At 46.1% G+C, this 7,315-nt stretch overlaps 1 pseudogene; it reads left to right on the top strand.

The window, feature by feature from the left end:
- The first annotated feature begins 4,700 nt into the window (after nucleotides 1-4,700).
- LOC142430676 (galectin-1 pseudogene) lies at nucleotides 4,701-5,214 on the top strand (annotated as a pseudogene).
- The last annotated feature ends 2,101 nt before the right edge of the window (nucleotides 5,215-7,315 follow it).

Below are 7,315 nucleotides of genomic sequence, written 5' to 3'. Positions count from 1 at the left end.
GCATGTTTGTTGTGCAGATTCATAGTCATTTCGATGTCAGACCAGGCTTTTTTACTCTTCTTGATTTCCTATTGAATGCTTTGAGGCAGCTGCAACAAACCTCTTTCACTCCTCTGACTGACTCCTCCTCCTTCAGGATGGCTTTCCCACCTAATTGATGGAGAAGGTCGGGGTCTCAGCTCTTCTTCCCACTGTCTGCGTGATGTCTGGATCATGATTCATCCTTTATAGTCTCCCTCATTAGTTCCTGAACACCACAACCAATTTCTATTGAGTCAACCCTGACTGGTGGCGACCCCATGTGTATCACAGTAGAACGATGCTCTATAAAGTTGTCAAGAGTTGATCTCTCTATGTATATGTGCGTGTAAGTAGTTCTCCAGGCTTTTCTTCTGAGTCACTGATGGCTAGACTCAAACCACAAACCTTTCTGTTGGCAGCCAGTCACATGCACATGGAACCACTCAGGGACATTTCCAGAGAAATCACATCCACCTTTGTTCCCAAAGCTAACTTGACTTCAGGTTCTTGATTTTATCATGAACTCTCCACTCAGTGTCTTTCTTTTAAATTTAACTTTAGGTTCTTGACCTCTAGTTCCTTCCTTGAGAACACACTGTAATTTCCCCATTGCAAAAACCTGCCCTGTTCTTAAAAGCTTGCCAGTGGCCATCTACAGTGCAACTATTAGTCTCTCCCCACTGGAAGCAAAGAGGAGCCAAGAAAGACGCACGGACATAAGATGTCCAGAAGGCTAATGGACTCCAGCCTCAGTCTTCACACACCTGAACTTATCAGTGTTTTTCAACGTGGGCAATACCGCCCCCTGGAGGGCGTTGGGACAATCCAGCAAGGGGCTGTAAAAACAGAACCGACATTTTATCCTATAGAAGTTTTTATTGATACTGAGTAATTTTTTTGTTTTTTTGCAAAGGGGAGGGGTAGTAGACCAAATACGTTTGGGAACCTAGATGTTGTTTGGCTCCCACAGTCTACTGCTCTGAAAGGGATCACAATCGATAGCCCTGGACGGAGTCTGAGAAAAGTGCAAAACAACAGCGACAACAACAAAAAAGAAAAATGCAAAACAAAACCCAAGACGATTCAAAACAAAACAAAAACCAAAATGACCATGCTTGCTGGTGTGCTGGAGAAGGAGGGAACCCCTGAGGCTGTGGACCTTAGACACTCTTGAAGCCTTGCACTGAACTCATCGTCCTGGTTCAACTTTCAGCCAAACAATAAAACCGGAAACCATCCCAACTCACAGCCGTGGAGTGGATCCCGACTCATAGTGGCCGTCGAGGACAGAGTAGACCGCATCTCTTCTCTTACTGCGCCCTCCACGTTCTCCGGGGAGCGAGGGCTGGGGACCTGTGGTTCACAGCCCGACGTGTAACCCACTGGGCCACACGAGTTCCTGAACAGCAGACAGGCCTCCCAGGGACAATGACTCTAGGGCGAGAGAGCCCAGAGAGCAGTGATTCTCCGCCTTGAAGGCAGTTAGTTCCTCATGTGGTGGGGACCCCAACCATCCCATGATTTTCACTGCTACGTCATCACTGTCATTTGCTCCTGCTATGAATCGTCATGTAAATATCTGAAATGGAGGATGTATTTTCATTGTTACAAATTGAACCTAATTAGAGCATAGTGATGAAGCACAAAAACAATAACTAATTCTTTTTTTGTTGTTTTTTACATTTGCTCTCCACTTAAGCCCCTGGCATTAGCTCCTCATTTTTCCCCTCCCTCCCTGCTATCCCCTCCCTCTTGAGCCCTTGATAATTTATAAATTACTATTTTGTCATATCTTGCCCTGTCCGACGTCTCCTTTCACACACTTTTATGTTGTTTGTGCCCCAGGGAGGAGGCCAATATGTCATTCTATAGTGTGAAACATTTATTTCTAATGACAAAGAAATGAAATGTCTTGTTTTGAAGCATGGTGTCGCATGGGTAACAGTCTTCACGCTGGGTACTTGTATGTGGGTGTATCTGCATGTGGGTGGACCCGCCTGGAGACGGATAGTGGAGTGGTGTGTCATTTCCTAAGACCATAGAAAATATGTGTTTTCCGATGGTCTTAGGCGACCCCTGTGAAAGGGTCATTCAACTCCCAAAGGGTCGTGACCCACAGGTTGAGAACCGCTGCCTTAGAGCAAGCAGCCAAGATCAGAAGGGCAGAAGGCAGGCTGGATGTAGAAAGAAAGACCAATGGAAACAGTCACCCAGGGAGGAAGCAAGAAAAGCGCGGGCCTTGCAACCAATGACACGAAACGAAGTGTGTACGAATGGTCAATCAGCAAACCAATTTTCCCTGGAACCTTTCATCCAAATTTCAATAAAAATGAAAAACAACAACAAACCCCACACCTGCTCCTTGACTTTGTTTCCCTGCCAGGTTGCTAGTCTTTCTCCTTCCCGTTACACACATTCTGCAAAGAGTAGGTGTTGCGGGTTCGATTAAATGACAACCATTATAGTGTCTCGAACTTTAGAAGAGTCTTTATTCAGTTAACTGGACGGCGAGAACTTAAAGCGGTCCTTTAGATTGCAGTCTGGCGTGAAGATAACAGCCAACTTATATAGATAAACCCCCTTGTATCAGGGACTTTTCTATAGGTGAGCAGGTATGACTAAAGCAGAAAGCAAAATTAAGATTATCGTTCTTTAGAGTAAGCGAGCACTGCAGGGTCAGGTTTGATTATAACATCAAAAAGGAGCAATACTGAAGAATAATGAGGTTAAGTACAATGTCATGATCTTGGGAACATAAACGTACATTTTTTTAAACTCTAAAATCAATCATTAGCAGGAAATTTCTGAGATGGGAGGGGGAGGAGGCAGGCCATTCAGCAGTCAACAAAATGGCATTAGAGTGGTTAATGCTAGTCTGTTTCATCGGCTGGACTCAGTTTCCCCATTCCCCTCCCTTATCTGTTGAATGCAATTTGCTGCCAGCACAGAGCTAATGAAACCCCACCATCAAAGTCCATCACATTTGCCTGAACATCAGGTCCAAGCATCTCATCCTGCTGATCTCTAGTCCTGGATTTGCCAGAAGGTAGGCAAATAGGGAGTAGAGATCAAGGAGTGGAAGAGGAGGAGATAACTCAGAGGGCTGACAGGAAGGGAAGCTTTTGCAAGTAGGCATCCACGCAATTCATATGAGTCAACGACATCATGACTTTTCACTTCGTTCCTGCTTGTGAAGAATGAAGGAGGCAGGGGTGCCCTCCTGTCCTACCCTGTTCAACGTCTCCAATACGTCTTGACAGGATTCCGGTGCAGCACCCCTTGGGGAGACGAATGACCATGTGTGTGCTGTGTGTTTGAGGGAAAGGAGTTGTGCAGAAACCACAGACAGGTTCCTCTGAAGTCACCAGCTTAGGCACCTTGATAATGCTCACCCCAAGCTTTTCTCATCCAAGTAGCCGAAGGTACCCTAGATTCAAAACCACATCTCAAGAACTAAAGGAAATGTTGGGCATGCTTTCTTTCCTCAGACTGCTACCCTGGCTTCCTCAGCATCACATTATCCCCTCCTCTCTGCCTGGCCTTCCTCCAGGGCTCAGCTGTTGCCTGCCCTGGGAGAGCCTTAGTCCCAGCTGGTTCTCCTTTAGCCTCACATCTTTCAGCACATTTTCCTTGTTTTCTCATGCCAGGGCTTCTGGAAGCCCAGTCAAGCTTCCTGCATCTTTAATATGTGAACTTATCTGCTCCTCGGAAGGTCCCATGGTTGACTTTGGGATCATCTTGAAAGGTGAGCATGACTCCATCAGGCAGACCCTGTCTTCTCAGTCCAGAAAGTGTAGGTGGTCCTGCTGGCCGCTGGCTTGACTTATCCGTTCCTGCAGAGACAGTCGTGCTAGTTTCAGAGGTCCCTTGATGGGGCTACATTCCCCCCATTATGCAGCCTCTTGCGCAGACCTTTAATTTAAGGGCCAGCTTTGGAGTCCCATTCCAGGGGCCAGTTTCTCTGAGCAGTTCAAGATGCAGAGCTATGCATTCATGGCCCACTAGAGAACTGAGAAGGAATGATGGCCTCGGGAAGCGGCCATTTGGCCACTGTCACAGGGATAGCTGCTTCAGGCAAGAAAGGCCAATAAAATAAAAAACGAATAGGTAATCCCACAACCTCAAAGGATCTCCTCAGAAGATCGGTACTAAAGCGGGGAACCTAGTACCTTTAAAATGGGAACCATGGCACATCCCACCTTAACCAAGTGACCAAGAGAACACCATCAGTAAGGGAGCAAATAAACGTCAGGTGACATGAAGAACTGAGAAGGCACAATGTTATTTTGGGAATGTTCCTAATGCATAACTGGAATCTAATTGGGAGGAAACATTAGTCAAACCCAAACCGAGGGACCTCCTACCAAACAATGAACCTGTATTCTTACAAACGTGTCAAGGTCAAGAAAGACAAAGAGGAGCTGTTTCATATTAAAGGAGAGTAAAGTGACATGTTTCACAGGACAGATCTACTGCCAAAGACATCTTTAGTTTGTAAAGAGACTAAAGTTTAGAGGTGAAAGATGCCATTCTGAGGACTAGGGCGCTCCTGACCCAAGCCAGGATATTTTCAATCACCTCATCTGCATGTGAAAGTTGGACAATGAATAAGGAAAACCAGAGAATCATTGAAGCATTTAAATTATGGTGTTGGATCTCTCCTCTCAGTGGAGCTTGGGACAGCTGGTAGATCGTCTGCCCAGATCACCTTGCACTTAGCCATGGCCTGCGGTCTGGTGGCCAGCAACCTGAACCTCAAGCCTGGGACCTGCCTCCGGGTGCGGGGCCAGGTGGCCCCCGACGCCAAATGCTTCGTGCTGAACTTGGGCAAAGACAACAGCAACCTGTGCCTGGACTTCAACCCTTGCTTCGACGCCCACGGTGACACCAACACTATCGTGTGTAACAGCAAGGACGCCGGGGCCTGGGGCGCCGATCACTGGGAGACCAACTTCCCCTTCCAGGCGGGCAGTGTCGCTGAGGTGTGCTTCTCCTTCGACCAAGCCGACCTGAGCATCAAGCTGCCAGACGGACACACGTTCAAGTTCCCCAACCGCCTCAACCTGGAGACGATCAACTTCCTGGAGGCCGATGGCAACTTCCAGATCAAGCGTGTAGCCCTTCAGTGAAGCAGCTGTGTCCCTGGACCACAGTCCCCAATAAAGGTAGCTGCCTCGCAAAAAAAAAAAAAAAAAAAAATTATGGTGTTGGCAAAGAATATTGAAAGTATCTAATGATAGGGAGATAGGAGTAGGAGATAATTCAAGGGCACCTAACAAGAGACATGACAACTAAATGCAACATTTGATCCTAATCTGGATCCTGGAACAGACAAAGGCCACTAGTGGAACAGGGGCAAAAGCAGAATCAAGTCTGTAGATGAGACAATGTTGTTGTACCCCTCTTGTGTTCATTTTGACCTGGCAGTTGTACTGTGGTTAAGAACAGGAATGCTGTTGGGAATTGGCAAAGAACTCCTCAAGAAGAAGAAGAAAGTGGGAGGGCTTGTATTATCTGACTTTAAGACGTACTATACAGCCACAGTTGTGAAAACAGCGTAGTGCTGGTATAATGATAACCATGGGCGGATGGATAGGAACAGAAAATCCAGAAATTAAAAAAATCAGCATAAAGACAACTGATCTTTGATAAGGGCCCCCAAAATATCAAATGGGAAGCGGATGCCCCTTTTAACAAACGGTACTGGAAAAACGGGATATCTACCAATAGAAAAATGGAGACCTTTATCTCACTCCATATATAAGATGCAATTCAAGGTGAATCGCAGACTTTGAGGTAAAACCATAAACTATCAGGATCATAAATGAGAAAACAGGGACAAAGCTAAGAACCTGAGCACAGGGAATACATGGGCTATCAACAATAATGAAGGAGCAAGATGTAGTAAAGTTAAACACTTGTGCACATCAAAGACTTCATCAAGAAAGTATTAAGAGAGCCTACAGACTGGGAAAGGATATTTAGCAATGACATATCAGACAAAGGGCTTATTACTAAAATCTATAGAATCCTGCACGCTTATAATAATAATAACAATAAAAATAATAGCCCACTGAGGCAAAAGACTTGAACAGAAGATTCACAAAGGAGTAAACCTGAATGGACAATGAACATATGAGAAAACATTCCCAATCATTGGCCATTCAGAAATGCAAGTTAAAATAACTATGAAGTACCACCTAACAACCACAAACATAGCCCAAATGAGAAAATTCAGAAAGCAACAAATGTTGCAGGAGGTGTGGTGAGATAGGAACTCTCATTCACTGCTGGTGATTTGGCGATACCCAAATCAGGTGGAAATCAAGTTCCCTTATGACCCAGCAATTCCACTACTGGTACACACCTAGAAGAAATAAGAAACAGACCACAATCAGACATCTGCACTCCAGTGTTCATCATTGTGTAGTTCACCAGCACAAGGAATGGGAAATAGCCGAAGTTGCCATCAATAGATGAATGGATTATATAAGATAAAGCACTTTGTCTTGTGGAAAGAGTTGGAGGATATTATTCTGAGTGAAGTCAACCAAGCACAAGTACAACATGCGTCCACTGCGGTAACTTCAAACAGCAGAACGGGCACAAGGGAACATGCACATAACACACTGTTCCCAGACTGAGGACCAGATAATCTGGCATGAGCCAGACCAAACCCAGTGATGCATACGTCATTTAAAAAAAAGGAAAGCAAGAAAAGATGCAGATAGCACTTGTGCTGAAGGACATCTTCCCCTGCCCCTCATATGCCTTCAAGGCCCACAGAGGGGTGGGGGAAGAAGAAAGATGGCAATGAGGTCCAGGGAACCAATCTACCCAAGGGGAGGGTATTGCTTAAGTCTCCCGAGGAAAGGGAGAGAGAGAGAGAAAGAGAGAGAGAGAGAGAGAGAGAGAGAGAGAGAGAGAGAGAGAGAGAGAGAAGACCTCATTGCAGTGGGCCAATCCTTGAGGTCAATATTCCTACTCAGAGCAGCTCAGAGAGTGGCTGGTCTGACCCGTCCACATGGGGGCAAACCAGGAGGGGATTGCAACAGACCAGCAATGGGAGCAAAGACACGAAGGCCCTGAAGAATCTTGATTGTAGACTTCTGACTGTGGGGGGAGGGGGAAGCACCTCATCTGAACTGGTTGGGGGTGACTCAAAAGAGGGTACACTGAAAGTGTAAAGGTGTAACAGAGTTGGGGGTGGGGGTTGCACTAGACCGCTCCATCCCTGAATGCAGGTAGAGCCATGGGGACTTGTAGGAGGTGCGTCCTTCAGGCACAAATGCTG

Source organism: Tenrec ecaudatus, chromosome 17 (genome assembly GCF_050624435.1).
Source record: "Tenrec ecaudatus isolate mTenEca1 chromosome 17, mTenEca1.hap1, whole genome shotgun sequence".
Taxonomy (NCBI): Eukaryota; Metazoa; Chordata; class Mammalia; order Afrosoricida; family Tenrecidae; genus Tenrec; species Tenrec ecaudatus.
The sequence above is the reverse complement of the archived record's forward strand: the minus strand, read 5'-3'. Positions and strand labels throughout refer to the sequence as shown.